The sequence below is a fragment of the Protopterus annectens genome, chromosome 15.part0 (genome assembly GCF_019279795.1).
Source record: "Protopterus annectens isolate FY-2018-M chromosome 15.part0, PAN1.0, whole genome shotgun sequence".
Classification (NCBI taxonomy): domain Eukaryota; kingdom Metazoa; phylum Chordata; order Ceratodontiformes; family Protopteridae; genus Protopterus; species Protopterus annectens.
Genome location: NC_056749.1, coordinates 110,969,268 through 110,991,503, shown reverse-complemented (window position 1 = coordinate 110,991,503; position 22,236 = coordinate 110,969,268). Strand labels below are relative to the sequence as shown.

General features: G+C 37.9%; 1 protein-coding gene and 1 long non-coding RNA gene across 4 annotated transcripts in view; one reads left to right on the top strand and one right to left on the bottom strand.

Annotated features, from left to right (window-relative positions):
* LOC122789976 (diacylglycerol kinase delta-like) overlaps positions 1-22,236 on the bottom strand; it is a 1,345,205-nt gene that overhangs the window by 446,315 nt on the left and 876,654 nt on the right. The window lies entirely within an intron of this gene.
* On the top strand, positions 7,562-14,991 carry LOC122789978. The gene is made up of 2 exons (XR_006362898.1): positions 7,562-7,640; positions 14,761-14,991. It is a non-coding gene; the product is annotated as an uncharacterized LOC122789978 (long non-coding RNA).

Here is a 22,236-nt window from a genome sequence, read left to right as displayed (position 1 = left end):
GAAGTGGATAAAAATCAGGCAGCAACTGAACGTGCCAAAAAGCAAAAGAAAAAATATAAGGTGAAGGACCAGATGAGAAGGCAAGAAATGTGGAAAAAGTATAAATATAGTTGCAAGTATAGAAAACTTCTGGAAGAACCTCATGCTGATCAGGAACAAATGCAGGAATGGTTAAGGAGAGGCAAATTCAAACTAAGAGATGAAAGGTTAATATTGGCAGCCCAACATAGTGGGCTACATGCACATTGGTTTACGAAGTCCATTGAACATGTGGAAGAAACAGACAAATGTATGTTTTGTAAAACCAAACTGGAAACAGTTGCACACCTTGTTGCAAGTTGCAACATACTAATGGCAGAAGGGCTGTATACTGAAAGGCATAATAATGTGACAAGATTGTTGCACTGGGGATTATGCAAACATTATGGTATTGAAATGGCTGAAAAACACTGGAAACATGAGCCACAAAGCATCATAGAAAATTATGAAGTTTATATGAGATAGATGCTATTGACATCCATGGTTGTTCAGCGGTAGTGTTGTTGCCTCACAGCAAGAGGTTCTCACGTTCGATTCTCAGCTGGAGTGCGGGGAGTGCCTTCTGTGTGGAGTCTGCATGTCCTCCCCACAGTTGGGTGGGCATTCGAAAGACATGCGTAAATGGGCGTGCCTTCGTTGAAGGTTGAATATCGAGCTGGAACCTCGGCATTTGTGAAAATCTACTGCCAATCATTAGTGGAACGGAGTTACGCTGTGGGACCCCTAACCGGGAAAAGCCGAAAGACAAACAACATATGAGATAGATGCTAGAAAACCGCATATAGTGGTTCAAGAAAAGAAGACAAAAGTAGCATTGATCATTGAAATCACCACACCCAGTGACTACAGTGACTTGTGTACAGAGAGACACAAAGTCATAAAATATCAGGATATGCAGGCAGAAACAAGAGCAATGTGGAAGAAAGATACTGTGACGGTTCCAATGGTAGTAGGAGAAACGGGTCTTATAAAAAATAATTTACAGTCGTACTTAGATATGTTACCAATACATGTAACTCCATATGAACTGCAGAAGGAGTCATTACTGGGCACATTGTGAATGCTGTGAAGAGCACTTTTGTCTGACATCAAAGATAGAAACAATGCTAATTTCATTAACTTTAATCATACTTTGACTTAGGAATGGGGTCCATTCCTGTCATGGTATTAGAAAACCAAAAGCTTTTGAGAAATTAAAACAGTTTATTTAAGACTAGAAGTGAAGATACCCCCAATTGATTCTACAGACTTTTCAAAGTGAATGATAGTGAATTTCTGAAGTACTGTAACAAGGAGTCATCTTTTATCCTGTTCTGCAAGTACTTACAAAAGATGTGCAGATGTCCAATTTCACTTGTGAGAGCTGTGGTGCTTTAGTAAATATTTTGGTGGTGCTGGGACATGACCCCTATATGGTTATGTCTGTGTCTGAGGACCAAGCATTACTGAGTACACCATTTAAGCGGTGAAGTTCACTATGGATTCTAAATGTCCAGGTGAGTATGTTATTGCAGAGTGTATTTACTGTGGTAAATGTGAGCTCCTCCATTGGCTCATCTGTCTGGAAGATATACAGTATGATCATAATACATTAACTGGGCTATTATATTTGGCTTTTATACTGATACTGCTCTGGTTCTGAATATTCCCATCTGAATCTTAAAAATAGTAATAGAATTATTTCAGATGTACACAGTGCTTTTTTCAAGTTAGTTTCTAATGTGTCAACAGCAAAAAAAGACACATTTTCTTGTTTTGTGACAAAATGACCATTTTATTTTATATAAATACCTTAGTCCAGTAGTAATTAGTGCATCATTACAAACTTCACACAAGATTTCACTGCTGGAATTCCAGCATAACTAGTTTATTACCTTTAGTCAGTCACAGTTTATGATGCAAATAATGTGCTGACAGAGGCAAAAGTTACAGATTCAAGGAAAATTCAACATAGTTTTCACTAACTTCACAATATTAAATCAAAAAGTAAGTTATTGCTCTCCTAGAAAGTTGGAGAGACACAGTGGTACAGTACAAAACCACAGCAGAGAACTGAGGCACACAGACATCAAATGTAGAGCTGATCAAGAAACAGATATAGACTTTCACAAAAGCATTACAGTATAATAGTTATAGATTGCATAGCAGAGTGGTGATACCTGTTGAAGCAAAAACAAATGTTATTTCTTATTATCCACAACGGAAGCAGCTTTGCCAAAAGCAGACTGTTTTCATACAAGCACGTATAATGGAGACTCTGTGGATGCAAACTCCCCTATATCCCAATGCAGAAACCAGTACTCCCCCATATCGCCTACTAAACATAATCAATTTTGCAGCTACTACATTTTAGGGTAAAGGAATGTATCCCTTCATAAGTTCCTTTTGCTAAGGTACACCATCCTTTAAATAGTACCATCCTTTCATTTCATAAGTCCCTTTTGCCATGGTGCATGGTCCTTCAGAAAGTGCTGAACCTTTGCCAAAATACAGTTTAGAATATCATTTCATTATGGGGTAAATAGATTGCTAAATTTGACAGTTATGTCCCTACAATGAATATTACTGTAAATGTTAGGTTAATTAAAAGCATTTAATGCACATAGCAGGGAAATTACACAGTATGTGATACTCTGTTGAACAAAGAAGCTACACATCAAGATGCTAAAATAACAAATAAGCCATTTTCCAGGGACCAAACAATGTGCACAATAACAAAACTAAGCATTTGAAAACACTAAACAAGGGTCCAGAAAGAAGGGTAAGCACTGAAGCACATTAGAATGATGTTTCTGACTTGTGGATTCTGTAATATAGCTCATATCAAAAGCAATGATGGAACCTGATATGCATTTATAAGGATTGCCAGACTGTGAATGTGCAATGGAACTCTGTAAATACCAAACAAATTGTATTCAGGCACATAAAAGGGATATTTGAAATAAAATGACAAAACAAGTGCATTATACAGAAAGCCTACTGACTAGAAATATAACTCAAGTTTTAAGAAGCAATATAACAGCTTCAAATGTCAAATCAGCAGGGCAGCATGCATAAATTCTGGAACACTTTTTCAAAAATACACCTGTAAGAGATAAAACCTTTTTTCAGTGGAAAGAAGAATCATTTTGCAAAATAGTACAGATATGCATTAAGAATACTCAAAAATAAGTACATTTCAAACAAATTGAAGTAATTAAGATAATCAAAACTAAAAATGGGTATAGAAGATAGAAGTAGATGAATCACAAATAAAAGGAAGATATAATAAATAATTGTGTATACAATCATAAACATGGTAAATAAAAGACAGCCAGAAATATAATTTAAAATTCAGAACATCACAACAAACATTCTAAATGAACCAGGAGTCATAGTCAACATAATCAATGACAAACAATATTTGTTTACTAAAACCAAGACCTTTACTAAAGAAAACAAAGTACAGTGCTTGAAGTATAGATTACTGCTAAAAATAACACAGCAATGGCAGCAGGACTTGTCCAAAAGGTCAGGAAGTACCTATATTTAGTAAAATAACCGAAAATTTAAATTGAAGTAGATAATCTGCAAAGGTAATGTTAGGATAATTTTGAAAGCATTGCAAAACAAAATCATCAGCAAACAAAATTGCTGATAAATCCTACTTTTGAAACTACACAACCCCCTAGGAAAGTTCAATCTCATACTAGAAAAAATGGAACAAGAGCTGTTCAAAAGAGAGCAACAGGATATATTAGAAATATTAACAGGCCTACTTCAATAGGTATTACTGACTGTTGCAACTGTCAAGTCAAAAAATCCATCACAAGTGAGAATTTGTACTGCTACTAGAATGGCAAACAAGTTAATCAGAAATAAAGAGGATATTCAATCTAGATTAATACCCTGAATGTAGGAGTATCATTGATCACATGACGCATACAGATCATAAGAGATGCATGATAATTGTACTTGAAGTCATTTGTGTCAGAAATACTCCAACACTTCATTGAACATGTCAATAGGGAATCTAAAACATTAAAAAAAACCTTCAGAGGTTGAAGGATGACATAACTGATCACTATGATAAGATACTGGGAAAGACCAAAAATAATTGGAATTAACTGTAAAGAAAAAATGTGAATTTAACAAATATAGCTTTACAATTTTATGGTTATATATTTTCAAGCATAAAAATGTTGCCTGATCAAGACTTACACTACCTCCAAAAAACCATAAAACCCTAAAAAATATAAGATTGTTAGGAATAGCTAGTTACAATGCTACATTTATTAAGGATTTCTATACCATTACAAAGCTGTTAGGCCAGTGAAGATCCATATATCTGTAGCTCTATCTATCTATCTATCTATCTATCTATCTATCTATCTCTCTCTCTCTATTTTATGTATATATATATATATATATATATATATATATATATATATTTTTTAGAAGATTAAGCAGATAGTCAACAGGTGAGTGTGATCGTACAACTCCTAGGGATGGGGAGTATGTTATTTTCCCAGTATTGTGTGACGTCTGAATTAGCATATATAATTGGAAGGGTAATTTTGTAGACCCACATGTATGATATATGCACAAACATGCATATACCAGCAGACGGTTTACAATCAAAACGTGGAAACTGAAATGACCGACCAGCATGTGGTCAACTTGCAGTTTCCAAGTCGGCATAATGTCGAACCAAAAATGATCAACTACACTACAGTGAACGGGTAGTGTAGGTCGATATTCTGGGCTTGATATTGTGTAGGGAGGTCCCTATTCAGTGAGGAACAGGGAATTAGCCCATTTCCTTACTGTAGTGTGATCTCGGAGTTGGTATATTTAATGTGCAGGGGGTGTGGGGGTGCAGGGGGCATAGCCCCCTGTAAAATAGTACAATTAATGTACCATTGATCGTTGAGTGTTGTTGTTGTGTCTTTCGGCTTTTCCCGGTTAGGGGTCGCCACAGCAGAACTCCGGTCTGCTAATGATCGGCAGTAGATTTTTATGTGCTGAGTTGCCTGCCCTGACGCACAACCTTCAACGAAGGTATGCCCATTCATGTATGTCTCCACACAGAAGAAGCTTTAGCTGAGAATCGACACAATGGTACGTTAATGTGCATAGCATGGGTGACTGACGTCACCTCCCGCTATGTCGAACTCGTCGAACCATGAAGTTCGAATATGTCATTTCCGATGTTCTGCCTTTTAGATGTGTTGGAAATCAACATTTTCCATTGACGTTATGGTCATTTGATGGAAGCATTTTCAAGAATATGACAGTAAACCCCATCAGATAATGTATGTTAAAAAAGGGGGTTGTTCATTGACAACACATATTAACAGGTTCATAGGTTCCTGGGTATATACCAGTTTAACAACCTCAAGGGCCTAAGCCTAGCAGTGCAACTCAAACCAATTATGTCCCTATGTATCATGAGCATTTATTAGGAGGAATATGTTAGGAAGTTTCTAGTGGTTATACGGTGGTGGGATATATTAGTTTGGGTATTGCTGCCTGCCTCTGTCTATCAGTCACATGGGGAGCAGACTCAGGTTGTACTGCTAATCTCCCATTCATTGATCAAGGCTGTGAGTAAATAGGGTTAGGGATGGACTCAGATTCATATAGATGGGGAGCCCATTCCACAGCATGGGGACTCTGCAACACATATCTGTCTCACCAACTTGTCTTATTTTTGTCATAAACAAAATTTAAATTCTAAGGTCTAGTGGTTCTGATACTGTTTGTTCTGCAGCTGCGCAAGCGGTCCATCAGAGCTGGATCAGAAGATGCCTTGTATGCCAGGTATAGATCACCTGTCAGTAATATGTAGGTGACAAAATGTAGAGATAGGACTTTAAGGCAATCAATATAGGACAATGTGCATTAAGGCACATATATTTAAAATGTTGCTTTATAGCAGATGTAAGTATTTTGGATCTACCTTATTAGCTTCAGCATAAACTGCTTTATGATCACTAAGTTGCTGCCAAACTGCTGAGTCAAGGAATGCACACCATAAGCAACACATTTAAAAAAAGTAGGGGGGAAAGCTTCTGTATCACAACATGAGAGTTCTGTCCCTACACCACTGGACTATAATATAATGCCACTGAGGACGTACAATTTCACAGAAAGTATATTTATAGTCACAGTATACTTCTGTTTCTCACAGTTGAATTTACAGACCAGCATTCAGCTGCAAACAAATGAGCTGGGTGCAGCTGATCTGCGTAAAAGATCATTGAGATTTGTTGTAGATTGTTCAGGCAGCCAGGTGTAATGACATTAACAAATTTACAAATTAAAAAATTACAGTGTTCATGGTTTTAGCGCTGGTGCCAAAGGATTCAAAAACAGCAATTTAATATTTTTTTTCTTTATTCCCACCAAAACAAACAACTAAATAAAAAAAATGTAGTGCAGTATTTTAATGTGGCTCTAATCTGTAAATAGTTACAAAAAATTGCAGTTTCACATTTAAGAGATAGATGGACTTCCTTAATAATTGTTTCGAAATACTAGGGACCATTTTGGAAGTGCAAACATTGTAACCAGTGCTTACAAAGGGTGAACTGACCTCAGCAGATAGTCTGGGCCGTGAGACTGTCTATATTTGTTTTATGCCTGATTTAATGAAGTCTAATAGCTACGTAAGTACACTGTGGAATGTATCAGTTCTTCCACTGATATATCCTGAAAGTGTTACAACATTGTCATAAGAAATGAATGTTAATATAGTCATTATACAAAGCCTTCTGACTGGGGCAGTGCTGACTGTGAGATTGTAAAAATAATTCATAACATATATTTGAGTTGTTTTAGCCTCTGTTGTGTTGGTGGTGTAATAAATACATTTTATTATTTTATGGTACAGTGAATATTTATTTTTAGTTAAAATGAACAGTGCTTTATTTTAGTAGTAAGAACAGTGTAGTATTATACTACTGATAAAATAGTGCAGTGACAATTCTCATATACTGTTATGTATCCTTTTGGCAAGTGCCTATACAGTTTTGATGCAACATACTTGAAGGACACACACCATGTTACAGATGAGATGTTTGCTTCGAATGCTCCAGTATTGAGGCAGAATTGGTAGCATAAGATATGATGCAGGTGTAGTTATGGTGATGGACCTTCAAGGAGACCAAAACTGAATTCTGTGTCAATGGTCAATGTGATGGTAGAATCTGTAGAGTAGTGTCCTTTCTGACAATTGCTGGTCTCCAATGTGGGCAGTGGTACCGTACTGTGAGACCTTCTCCACCATCTTCCTCTGAGAGTGTTGTCTTGGCTGACAGCTATAACGTTTTCCTCCAGGCAGGGCCTGGAATGCCCAAAATGACATTCATATTATGATCACTGGTGGCATTAATGGAAAGTCTGCCATAGCTAAATTAACAGACACTTTCTATGGCCTTATAAGTCCAAATAAGGTACAAGGTGAATTTCATTTAGATTGTGACAGGCTGTAATTATCCAAGATTGCTAACAATTTTAAGAAGGTACATTGTCTTTAACAGGTACTACTTCTAAGATACTGAAGGAAGAAATGGTTTACCAGTAGAACAGAAGTACCTTGGAAATTCTTATCTGAAATGGTAAGAAGCAACAGGAATATAAAGAATGTAAGAAAAATTCTTTGGTTAAACATTTCGGACTAAAATGTTGAATAATGGTACCTTTGCAGGTAATGCATGACAGTCATCAACCATGTTGATAATGCAATACAGTAACTTACATATTCTGTGCTTCTTTGCACTGCAGATTTATAAAACGCTGCATTCTGCTAAGAATGTTCTTAACTTGTTTAGTGCAAACGTTTAAGCAGGTTACTTTCTAAAACACAGCCAGTGAACACATTCACTGTGGTGTGTTCATCTGCATTGGCCATTTCTCTCTCTCTCTCTGGGTTTGCCTTTGTTCAATCACAACCCTCTGGGTGAAGCACACCTCATTATATTTTGTATACATCATGAAATGTGGCTTAAAAAACTTAAAAATCTGAAAAAAATATTTGCACTCCATGTGGAAAGCTTGGCACACCACACCCCACTTTGTGGTCGCACAGCAATGGCAAAAAGTCAAATAATTAGCCTACAATGCACCGTCAGGTTACAAAATGTAAGTCAGTGAGGTTTTGAAAAAAAATGATCAAAAGAAACTGGAGAAAAGTTGCTTGTGCAAACTATGGTCATCGGAGTATAGGATTGCTGTCCATGTCTTGTAGCAGCAGAACAGGAATTCCACAAAATCTACTATTTTGTGGAAAAGGACAGAGGACAGGGTGGTTCAAACTACGGCATTAGTCACTATATTGGCATTATTATCACAAACAACAGAAAGGGAAAGGAAGTTTTGAAATGCAGGATATATTGTCTGGCAGTTGGCTTACAGGTTAATGAACTGTTTCTTGTTTTCCAGTGGTACAAGGCTTGATTTCCACAACCTCTATTGCCTAACTGTGTGAAGACACTTAACAAGATACCACTCCTGGGTTGAGTCTGAAAAAGGTACATACATCTGGAATGTAGTTAATTACCAAGTGGGATGAATGTAGGAGGTAAAGAGAGAAAACATCAAAAGAACATAGGAGCTTCAGAGACAGAATATCAAAATAATAAGTCACACGTGTAGGAGACAAACCTTAAGCTCCAACCAAAATTATATAAACCATTTATGTAACCCCAGTAGTCAAAGCATGCTGTATAATGATTCATTTTCTTAAATAGTAAATAGCATAGTTTATAAGTGAAAATATACTTTAGCATGCAGACAACACATTATCTTAAAGTATGCATATTCATAACAAAGTACATAATGTATTCTGCTAGATAAAACATATGACAATGCCTCTCTAAGCTATTCTTTGTTTGCTTGCAACTTGACACTGTATCGTCAGTTATCATTTACTGGATTTACGTGTAACCGGAATGCTTTAACAAACAGCTTAAGTTAAACAGATCACCAGCTGATTAGAATTTACAGCTTAAACTCGAGCAGAGCGCAGGACTAATTATTTGACAGGCAGAGCATGTTAAAAGAAGCACTGCTCTAATCACTCACACCACATGTCTGCACTGGCAGTTAATTCGCTGACTTCTTTTTGAAGGCAGTGGAGATCTTCTGTTGCCATGGGAAACGAAATGTGAATGAAGCAGTGAAGGGAAGGGTTTGTACTACGGGGGGGTAAAAGAGAAAAAGGGACAGCAGGAATGGTGAATAAGCACACCCTGTGGTAAGTGCCAAAATGCTGTATAAAGTAGCACACAAACAACTGGAACAAGGTCCGTTAACTGTCCAGCTGACCTAGTCACTTCCGATTATACTAAATAGAGACAAGGACTGCTGGTATTTTTAGCTGTCACCCTCTTTTCCAAAGTTAGATGCATTGCATACCATTTCTTTTGTGTCATTAAACAAATACTACATGCTGACACTGAATGTGGACTTTAAAGTAACTGTGCAAAAAAAAAAAAAGGCACACACCTTCCACCCCCAAATAATAAATTACTGCAAATAAAAACATTTCAGTCTACACTGCTGAGAACAATTCACACAGCTGGAAATAAGTTACAGTGAATGTCATGCTTCTTATCACACTTTTAAATAAACATATTTACCAACCCATTTGTAAAGTCTTTACATTGTAATCTGTTTTTACAATGTGCCGGTTTAGTCCTTAGCTGTCATGTATTATAAGCCGGGGCTGCTTAAAATAAGGCACCAAAGTATTAATATGAAAACTCAAGAAAATGTAGAGTGTTTAAAATTTTAATGTCAGAAGTGCCTGGAAGTGGCTAAAGTGTGTCGACCACAATGTAAGGGCAACCAGCAAGGAGACACCAGACCCGTAGATGGTACTATTCAGCACAAATAAACAAGAAAATTAAAATAAAATCAGTTTTAATGCCACAATTCGAACAGCAGAAAGCACAAAAAGGACTAAGCGCTTTCACCAGGTATACTGGCTTCATCAGAGTCACAGTAACACAAACAGCTTGGTGCTAATAAATACTACCCATCAGAGCAATGTTAATTAATCAATAATTCAATTAACCACACATCCTGTATTGTAAATCATATTTCCTTTTTTTGGCGGACTCCTGTTTTTGGCGTCTTTTTCTTTTAGACTATTTGTATTGGTTGACCCGGTGTTCTGGTTCGGCGAGACAAGACCGTTTAATGGAAGGTATTTTGAAGGAGTTAACAGCTGTTCTGGGCAAATTGTTGCAAGTATACCAACGTGAAAACGACAAAGATGGGGATGGATCGGTGAATAGTCCTACCGAAACAGAAGTTGAACTATTCACGATGCACTCCACCGATGAGATTCCACCAGGACAAAGGGTGAGCAAAACCTCTACTTTTAGCGAAGTCGCTAGTAGAAACAAGGCTGCTTCTGGTGTTCCCAACAATACGGAGGGTGTTCCGTCTACTTCTAGGAACAATAATACTCAGCAGCGTGATCTAGTTACTTGGTTTGAAGCCCCGGAACTTGGTTTACATCAGGACTCATTGACCGACAACTGCGGGGATGATTTAGATCAACCAGTTCTTTCGTTAAGGGAACAGATTCACAAATATGAGAAGCTGTGCACCAGATATCGGGCGACACAGCTTGATAGTTTGTTCCTAACCAGGTGTAAGGAACTGAAGCAAGTTCCGATGGGTTTGCGCCTTTGGAAGTTACCGACAGGCATTGAATTGGCTTCGGAGGCGTATCGTGAACTTACAGGGTTATACCAAAGAACAGGTATGGAGTTGCTGGACATTATACTTCGTAATAATGACATTAAAATAAGAAAGGAAGAGATAGTAGTACTTGATTCTAGTATAACAAATGATTTATTGTTTTACCAACAACAAAGTCATTTTGAGAGGGTTATCAGGAACGTTGATAATTTTGTAAAGAAAAATATTGCCGTGAAAAATAAGAAGCTTAAAAGGGATGGCAATGATTATAAAAACGGGTTTGCATATCCACCGGGCCGCAATACCAGGCTTAGAACTTATGGTAGGGTGAATTCTAATTTTTTACCGAGTGAAGTGGAGGAAAATGGTGAGGGTGATGACATTTTTTTAGAGGAACAGACCTTGCCTCGAAGATCGGAGAGACTTTTAAACAAAGGCCAAAATTACAACCAACCCCAACAGAGGAGCCCGAGGGGTTTCAGGAGAAACCGTTAATTGAAAGATTGGACTGTGATTATTGTGTTGATTTTAACATCTGTGTTGATATTGATACTCTCTTTGTTTGCAATGACACTTTTGAATATGTTCCTTGTGATGTTGCTGGGGGGGTTCAGGACAATATTACAAAAGACATTGTTGAATTCACGTTTTTGACTGAACAAAATGATGATTTTTTTGATGAATATGACAAGACTTTCAATGATAGTTTCGTTTTTTATCAAGAAGGAGTGATTAATGATGAATGTGTAAGATCACCTGAGAATAAGGTTTTGGTTGATGACAGACAAGAAATGTCAATGATTGTACATGAGGGGTACAACACTAATGTAGGGAATGGAGGGGGTGATGTACTCACATCTCAAGAAATTATGCAACACACTATTGTGAAAGAAAGGGGATTTATTGTTTACAACTACACGGAGTTGGTATTAAACGAATCACATTTTGAATTGTTTTGTAGGGGTGACAAATTTGTACCTAGTTATAGGTTGGATATAACACAGTTGTTAAAAAATCTAAAATTATACGTGAGAGAGTTAAATTTGAAAATGTATTTTGCAGTAGGCCATATGAGTAATTTAGACCGGGGGTTGGAGTGGAATAATACCCAGGTTAAAAGGCGAAGTGTTTTTACACCACCCTATAGTAAGGAGCTAATTATCTTTGAGAATGTCCTGGAATATGAATTTAGGAAAATTTGTGGACAAAGGAAAGAACACGATGACAATTTAACACAAGAGGAAAGGAACATATTACATGATTTTGTTAACTCGGGACAATACAGATGTATGAGACCTGACAAGGGTGGGGGGATGGTGATCATGTATAACACAGATTACACTGGTCTAATGATGGAATTACTGAGTGATGTTCACACATACAGTAGAGTTTCTAAACATGAGGTCAATGTAGCCTATAGAAGGATTGATTTGTATCTTTTGGACAGTTTGCATCAAGGTGCCATCACAGAGACAGAGTATGACTATCTTTCAGTAAGATTTCCTAGGATGCCAAAATTTTTTGGCATACCTAAAGTTCATAAGGGCACAGACCGTTTGCAGTTTCGCCCCATTGTTTCTGCGAAAGGTTCAAAGACAGAACCATTGGCATCTTATGTTGACCTACATTGTAAGCGGGCTTTAGTAGATGCTAGTCACATCCTGAAGGACTCATGGCATTGTTTGGAGAGATTGGGTTCAGTGGATATAGAAAACATGGGTAGTTTTGGGTTTTTAACTATAGATGTCATCAATTTGTTTTCGGTCATCCCTCACCAGGCAGGTTTAAACCTGTTTTATGATAGTTTATTTTCTAGTCCAAGTTTTGATTTGAGCAAATTGGAAATTTGTCATGAATTAATGGAACTGGTTTTGAAGAATAATTTCCTGATGTTTGAAGGCGAACTGTTTAGGCAACAAACTGGGGTAATGTGCCCCAGTGTTTGCAAATTTAGTGCTATTAGCATGGGAGAAAGAGAATATATTCAAATCTGGTTACACAGAAAACATCCTCCTATATAACAGGTTTTTGGATGATTTACTCATCCTTGGATGAAGCCAGTGCCAAGGAGTTCATGGCTTATTTGAATACAACCTCGGAATTTTTGAAGTTTACATATAGTTGGAGTTATGAATATACAAACTTTTTGGACATCAAGATTTCTAAAAAAGGTTTGGGATTTGATAGTAACATCTATAGGAAACCCAGCTATGCAAACTCCTTGTTACATTTCAGAAGTTGCCATCCCCTGCACCAAAGGAGGGGACTTGTGAAAGGTCAAATGGTCCGTTTGTCAAGAATAATTAGTGATGACAACGAGTTTAAACAAGAAATTTATATTCTTATTGGTTTATTTTTGGAAAGGGGCTACCCTTTAGACTTGTTGACTAAAGTCAAGCGTGAGGTATACAAGAAAAGGAGGAGTAGGTATGCCCCGATTCTGACAGGAAAGGGGGTTGGGGCTGGGGATATGAACAACAAAAACAAGACCTTGACAGAAGGGAACAACATTGGATGTAACCCCAAATTCATTTTGAAATATAATGACATTTCTTTGGACATTTGCTCAAGTTTGAGGAGTATATGGGAACATTTTTTGAGTAAGGAGACAAGGGACACATTGGGTGATTCACCTATTATTGTTTATAGTAGGGGCTCCAATTTAAAGGACATTTTAGAGAAGAAATTGAGGGATAACAGGCGGTCCTTTATGAACAAATGTGGATGTTGCAAATGGTGTAGGTATATAGCTGTAGGATCTTACCTTACCATTGCTGGTTTTGAACGAACCATTGCATGCCCTGGCATGTGCAACTGTTTAACTAAAAACTGTATTTATGTGGCTACCTGTATGTCATGCGACGCATTTTACGTCGGCATGACAACAAGAAGCTTGAAAGAAAGAATACGGGAACATTGTGGTTCAATTAAAAGAGGGGATGAACACAATGCACTTTTTTTACATTCTAGAGGATGCCAAGGGTTTAAGAAGTTTCTATTCTTCATAGTGGACAAGGTTTTTTCTGATTATCAAGGTGACACAAGTAACTATGTGGCACTCCGTGAGATGGAGTGGCAAATCAGATTAAATGCCACTAGAATACCTGGGATTAACGAGAACATTTCTTTAAAACCCTTGTTGAAATATAGGGCAAGTTTTATATGATTTAACAAAACTTGATGGGGTAGGATATGTTCTTTACTTTAAGTAACATGTATAGGTATACACATATATATATATTTTTTAAATCAATTTTGAGTAGGAATATTCATTAATTTATGGATTGTATTAATGGAATGTTATTACATCTATATTGGTTGCATAGTTTTAATGAATATTATTTCATTTTTTAACTGAAATGTTTTATTTATTTGTTGTTGTTGATTGAATGGCTATCAAACATCAAACACCCGGAACACAAGGCTTTAGTATTGTAGGAAATATGATTTACAATACAGGATGTGTGGTTAATTGAATTATTGATTAATTAACATTGCTCTGATGGGTAGTATTTATTAGCACCAAGCTGTTTGTGTTACTGTGACTCTGATGAAGCCAGTATACCTGGTGAAAGCGCTTAGTCCTTTTTGTGCTTTCTGTTGTTCGGCATTAAAACTGATTTTATTTTAATTTTCTTGCAACTTATTTGTGCTGAATAGTACCATCTACGGGTCTGGTGTCTCCTTGCTGGTTGCCCTTACATTGTGGTCGACACACTTTAATCATTTTGGCGGACTCCTGTTTTTGGCGTCTTTTTCTTTTAGACTGCCTGGAAGTGGCTGCCTCTGTAATGGACTAGAGATAAATATGAGGAAAAAAATGGAAAGAGGCTATGATAATATATTTCAAAGTGATAATTAAATGCAATGAAGAATATTACATTAAACAGAGGAAATGGCAGACAATTATTCAAAATAATGTTTGATTTTCTTGTGTACTGTGTACAATATGGTGTGTTTGAATGTACAGTGCTAATACTCTCATCTGTTGCCTAATAAAGGCTCATCTTCTCTTTCACGGCTTAGGAGAGGCTTATTACAACAGCATCTAAGAGTTAGCAGCAGAAGTCGAACACAACAGACATCTCTAAAGAAATTCTACTGACAGAAAATATAGTGAAATGACCCATCAGTAGAATGAGAACAACTTGCTTCCAAATGAAACAGAAACCATACTGGAATCTTTTGCTGAGAAAGAAGCCATCATATTTTGTTTTTATTCATCTTCATTGCACTATTAATAAAAATTTACAGCTGTTTTTCTTTTTTATAATTTTAATGAGGTACTTGCATGACTGAGCACTCTTTACAAATAAAATGCACCAGCATTGTCTGTAGCATGCATTCCCTACTTATACCAGCAGAAATGCTAGTATCACGCAAGCGTTTGTTGCACTTTTAATCGGAATACAGCTCCTGTCATGAACCTAGGATTTACTGATCTGTAGGAACACAGCACCAGGCTTCTAATGCCAGTGGCACGGGTATAAAACCAGAGTTAGGTGGCACAGGGTATGAATATATGCACTGTGGGGTATTTAACAAAAAAATTATCATAGAACACCCAGGCATCACTGCTGCATCTACAAACGCTTCACATGACAGGCAACAAAACAGATCATCCTATCCATATACAGGGTTTTGTTTCTGACAGGGTCTGCACAGACCTACATTCAACGCACTGACATAAGTGATAAATGGCTGTTGGGGGGGGGGACTACAGGGTTATTTACAGCCTTTTCCATCCTAGGGTGTGATACCTTTCTTTGCCACTGCTATAATATTTAGAAGTAGTACATCTGTTGGGATGTGTGTATATGTATATATAATTTTATATATATATATATATATATATATATATATATATATATATATATATATATATATATATATATATATATATATATATGTATATAGGGTCCCTATTAGATGGATGAAAAATCAAAATCACGAACGGCTTAGATGTTGAAAATGCTGTTCTTCATAAATGCTATTGTGAGATTGCGGTGCAGTGAAGATCGGAAAATTTGCCCTTTCTTACTGTAGTGTGATCTCGGAGCTGGAATATATATTTAGCGAGTGGGGGTAATAGCGATTTCAATTTTCTGCATCTCTGCTAATGTGAGCGTTCGAGATTTTGAAATTTCATCTATATAATATATACTCTATATATATATATATATATATATATATATATATATATATGTGTGTGTGTGTGTGTGTGTGTGTGTGTGTGTGTGTGTGTGTCTGTGTGTGTGTGTGTGTGGGGGGTAGCATGTACACTGCTCCTGCATCACTGAGTGTAACAGTCCCAATGTGAGGAGGCCAGAGGAAGTTTATTTTCACCTTCATCTCAGTGGTGAATAATGCCTTACTGGATCCACCCCTCCCTTGAGTTATGGAGGGCTTGTACAGACAAATGACCATGGGTATGCAGGAACAGTAAACTGGTGACCTGAATATACGCTGGCGAGGGTTAACTGTAAAATAAAATGAATAAATAGTTAAAAACAATTGGATGCAGTGACTGGATACCTAGAGTGAGCATAGGCCCAGATTTGCTAAATTTAGAAATGATTGGATGACGATTTTTAAAGGGAAGTATTGGGTTGTATATGTATCTCACATTGTTCAGCTTTGATGCTATGAATTACAGTTTATTTATATGGATTATGACCTACTCTGCAATGGTGGAAGAAATTGTATTTCTAGTTTTAATTAATTTTGCATTTGGGTAGTAGTTTATTAGGAGCTGTCAACAGTCAGTCATGATGCATTATGTCTCCGAGGTTAACGTAGTAACATGTTTGCCCTCAGATCCTTGATTTATGTATATATGCAAAGTGATTGGCTGTTGTTGTTATTGTTCTTATCTTTGCTTTTTATTAGTAAGATTCTTTGTACTTTTCACTTTTAATCAGCAAAAAGGAAAGATCGAAGACTCATTAACTCATTCCTGTTTTAGCCTAGCTTAGGAGAAGCTTATGATTCCTAGCACCTATTTGATCTTTTTAAGTATACACACGCCTACACCTGAAGAGGTTTTCTTTGAATAGCCAGTGATTTTTACTTGATGGGCAGTGAATTATACTGCCCTGTCATGTAAATTTTTTTCTGTACTTATATGTATTGACATTAATAAGATTCACTGGATGATTGATGATTTTTTACCTACAGCTTATATAGTATCTATCATTCATCCAAGAAGAACTGAATATGATACATTAAGTCAGAAGACAGGCTGCTAACTATGCTAACTACACTTAGGAATATGAACTGCGAATATACTGAGTATGAATGAGTGTGTTTAATAGTGTCAGCTTGCTGTGGAGCATTTATTAATGCTTATGATTTACATTTTTATATTACTTATTTTTATATTTAATGGGTTTTGCAACAAATTAGAATATATATATATTGTTTTTTGTTTAGAATATGTTTCATGGGAAGGAATACTATGTATCCACCCATAAGTCATTTATTTGCTTTGGGGGTTTCTGACTGGTTATAGTGATTTAAATGGCTGGACACTATTTATGTTTTTAGAGCTGAAGAAGCATTGGTTGTCAATGCCAAAGCGCTTTTCCTTCTCTGTTTTTATACTACCTTTTTTTAATATTAAAGTATATGGTCCTGACTGTAGCAGTTGTTTTTTTCCTTTTTTGTTTTTATTAAAAAACATACTAGTTATATACTTTTAGATGTATACAGTAGCCCCTTCAGTTACTGGACATTCTAACACAGGTATTTGCATTTTCTTATTAATGTTTTTTGTCACGGTTTTGCAGTAATACGCAATGACTTAAGTTACTTTTGTGGCTCAGGTGCTGGAGAAGCCAGGTAGGGAGATGAGAAGGAATATCGTTTGTTAGATCACCCTCTGTGGGATGGAGAGAGGGAATATGAATAGCAAAGAGAAATCCAGAATCAAAGACTCAGGTGAGAGGTGTAGTGTGAACTAATGCATTTCAAATACCCAATTTAATCCATACTTCTATGATAGCCATTGCAGAAGATGGTCTCCATACCAAAATAAAAGTCTTATTCATACATTTGTTTACTAAAGCATTTTCTGTCACACATTGTTCCAAGGTAACACAATTTAAATTCATGACAGTACAAATACAACAGACACATTTAGACATAGAGCTGAGGAAAGACATTTATATTATTACTGGAGTTCAGAAGTCTGATGGCTTGTTTAAACAGCATTGTTATATCACATAAATGCACAGTGGTGGATTAAATGTACCTTAGGCTCTAAGTGGTTTTCTAACTATGGGCCTTCATACTTTTTTCTGACCATTAACTCCAAAAAGTACTTAGAGACATGGAAAATATAACAAAATGATGACCAGTATCCAACAAAGGATCATAGGAGGTTACTAGGCTATTGATCCTGAGGTCATTTCAAGCCTAGCCATTTTATCCCAATGTAATACCTAGATACTCTAGTTAATACCCAGGATTGCATTTAGCAATGACTGCCCATGTCCAGGAGGGTTGTGGGTCCTATCCCCAGTAAAATTGACAGTGCCCATCCACTTGTCAAGGTTCCTTTTGAACAGTGTCATAGACGTACTCTGCTTTACATGAATTGGCAGTCTATTCCAAAGATGCAGCAGCTACTGGGATACAAATCTGTCCCTCCAGCATGTCCTATTCAAGTCGCAGGCTATATTTAGGTCCCTGGAGCAGCTGGCTGTTGTCCTGTTTGATTTACAGATGTGCAGCAAATTCATTAGGTTTGGATCGGAGATTTTTGTGTAAGCCTGGCATAAGTCTCCCTTAAGAAGATTATATAATACTGAGTATAGTGACAGGGACTTTAGTCAGTCTGTGTAAGGCATGTGCTGGAGTTCCTTGATCTTCTTAGTTAGAAACCTCTGAGGTATCTCCAATTGCTGCAAGGTGCTTTGTACGGTACATGCCAAAAGGGGCATTACACTGAATTAATCAAGCAAAAGAAAAAAAAACAGGCAACTTATGTTTTTTGGGAAGCTCTGAAGTCTCTAGTCATCTGGTATCTCAGCTCATAGTTGTGTCTGTTCGCCCACCTCAGTTCAGCTCATAGTTGTGTCTGTTAGCCCACCTCAGTTCAGCTCATAGTTGTGTCTGTTCGCCCACCTCAGTTCAGCTCATAGTTGTGTCTGTTCTCCCACCTCAGTTCAGCTCATAGTTGTGTCTGTTCGCCCACCTCAGTTCAGCTCATAGTTGTGTCTGTTAGCCCACCTCAGTTCAGCTCATAGTTGTGTCTGTTCGCCCACCTCAGTTCAGCTCATAGTTGTGTCTGTTCGCCCACCTCAGTTCAGCTCATAGTTGTGTCTGTTAGCCCACCTCAGTTCAGCTCATAGTTGTGTCTGTTAGCCCACCTCAGTTCAGCTCATAGTTGTGTCTGTTAGCCCACCTCAGTTCAGCTCATAGTTGTGTCTGTTCGCCCACCTCAGTTCAGCTCATAGTTGTGTCTGTTAGCCCACCTCAGTTCAGCTCATAGTTGTGTCTGTTAGCCCACCTCAGTTCAGCTCATAGTTGTGTCTGTTCGCCCACCTCAGTTCAGCTCATAGTTGTGTCTGTTCGCCCACCTCAGTTCAGCTCATAGTTGTGTCTGTTAGCCCACCTCAGTTCAGCTCATAGTTGTGTCTGTTCGCCCACCTCAGTTCAGCTCATAGTTGTGTCTGTTCGCCCACCTCAGTTCAGCTCATAGTTGTGTCTGTTAGCCCACCTCAGTTCAGCTCATAGTTGTGTCTGTTAGCCCACCTCAGTTCAGCTCATAGTTGTGTCTGTTAGCCCACCTCAGTTCAGCTCATAGTTGTGTCTGTTCGCCCACCTCAGTTCAGCTCATAGTTGTGTCTGTTCGCCCACCTCAGTTCAGCTCATTGTTGTGTCTGTTAGCCCACCTCAGTTCAGCTCATAGTTGTGTCTGTTAGCCCACCTCAGTTCAGCTCATAGTTGTGTCTGTTAGCCCACCTCAGTTCAGCTCATAGTTGTGTCTGTTCGCCCACCTCAGTTCAGCTCAGTTCAAGCAAGCAAAAACCTGCTCAAATGCAGGACTTAAATACCACAAGCTAAAAACTTAACAAAAATGTAAAAAACACAAAAGAAACAATGAGGGTGCTTACTCAACAAGTGGGAAGGGTGAAGAGCACCAAGTTCCTGAGGGTGTATATCAATGAAGACTTGTCTTGGTCAATAAACACTAATCACATTGTCAAGAAGGCCCAAGAGTATCTACACTTTCTAAGAAAGTTGAGGAGATCAAAACTACCACCTTCAGTTCTCACAACCTTCTTCCGGGGTACCATCCTGACTAGTAATCTCTCGGTGTGGTATGGAAACTGTTTCAGATCACAAATCTCTCCAGAGGGTGGTGAAAGTGGCAGAGAGAATTATCAGGTCCACGTTTTCATCTATCCCCGACTTGCATTCTGCTCGGTGCCTCAGCAGAGCCATGAAAATAGTCAAAGACTGCACTCACCCTGCCCATGGTCTGTTCTCGTGTTTGTCTTCAAGCAGGAGATACCATAGCTTACGTTGCAAATCCACCAGATTTAATAGAAGCTTTTTTCCACAAGCCATCAGACTTCTGAACTCCAGTAATAATATACACCATGCTAGTCATGGAGATCTGGAGTTACAACGCTGAAGTAATTCACAGACATATGCAATAACTCTATGAAAATACATTCTTATACCTTATGTGCAGTATTAATGATACCAAGTTAACATTCTGTGCAATATGCCAAGTTAGCATTCCCTGCAATTTGAAATCTGTCTGATTTTGATCTGTGCAATATATTATCTATGCAGTATTTTGGGTACTGATGAAGACATGTAAGTGTAATAGTCTTGGTGCATGTCATTGTACTTGTTACTGCACTGCATATATGTCTTACTGTTGTTATTGTTGGATTAGCTTCAGTATGTGTGTTATTGTTGTATTAATATTATCAGTATATGCTGTATGCACATTGAGATCAAATAATGCAATTCCGTTCAGTTGCACTGTTGCGCTGTCTGCATGACAATAAAGTTCACTTTGACTGTGACTTTAATCCAAGCCCTAGACCAATCACCCTTCACCAGAGAGGTACCAATCAGTACACTTCACTCACAAGGGTACAGAAGGGCCCCTTCCAGTCAAAGTGGCTTGGAAAATGTGCTCAAAATACAACAGCCATTAGAAATAGACCCAGATGCAGCAAACCTGTATCTGGACTATGCTAGAGTTACTGACTCACTAAACTACCACATTATTGAGGACACCAATTTATTGACTGGTTTTGTTCACAGGAATGTTAACTTCTTCAGAATAAAACATCCTCTAGGGACAAGACACTTACCCACCATGGTCTCCTCTACTATCAGTAATAAAAAAGACATTTCCAACAGAACAAGGTGGTTTAAGATTACTTGATTTGAAGGGATATTTTAGAGCTACACAGTTAAGGCTCATATGTACAACACAAGCAGAAAGATATAATTCAAAGAAGAAAGGGTTGATGATGAAATGGTGGAATTCAAGGGATATGGAGAGAGTAGGATTTTGGATGCAGATCCCCAGGGAGAATAACAACAGCCATACAGAATATTATACTTGTAAACCAGCAGAAAGTATTCCAAGAACTAAGCCAACACGAGAATTGTGAAAGGAGATTTTGTCGATAAGGATGACTGCAATTAGGGGTACAGAGAACAGGTAAGAGAGGGCTGGAATTTTCTGGAGAAAACTAACAAAAGAACCAAGGTATTGGGAGCAAATAACTAGAGAGGGAAGGGTTATAGAATGGGAAGAGGCTAACAAGACATTTGGACTGCAAGCTAGTGATTGCCTTCCCTGTCAGGGATTGATATCAGAGCAGAGGCAAAGATAAAGGGGAAGGGGAATCCTAAGTGAAAGACCTGTTCTGCTGGAGTTTTCAGCTGAACTTAGAACAGAAGCTTCTGTTAAAAATGGATAATTAGTAGGGCATATAAATGGGTGGCCACAGTGGTGCAGCGGTTAGCGTTGCTGCCTCACACCAAGAGGTTCTCCAGTTCGATTCTCGGCTGGGGTGCCTTCTGTGCGGAGTCTGCATGTCCTCCCTGTGGCTGCGTGGGTTTCCTCCGGGTGTTCTGGTTTCCTCCCACATCCCAAAGACATGCTGTAGGTGGATTAGACATTCTAAATTGGCCCTAGGTGTGAGTGCGTGTGTGTGTGTGTGCCTTCTGTGGAAGGTTGGGCACCGGGCTGGCAACTCGACACCGTAAAACTCCACTGCCAATCATGAGCGGACAGGTGATCCACTGTGTTGACCCCTAACCGGGAAAAGCCGAAAGAAAAAGAAGTAGGGCATATAAATACTGCATGTCAACCAAGGAATGAATCAGAGGAGGTTTGAAAAGATTGGGAAGAAAGGTTGATTAAATAATTCACAAGGAAATGATGGAAGTACATATGTGGCAAAGCCTAGAAGAGTTAGGATTTTTCTTGAAAGTGTTTCCATAGGTATTTTTATACCCAAG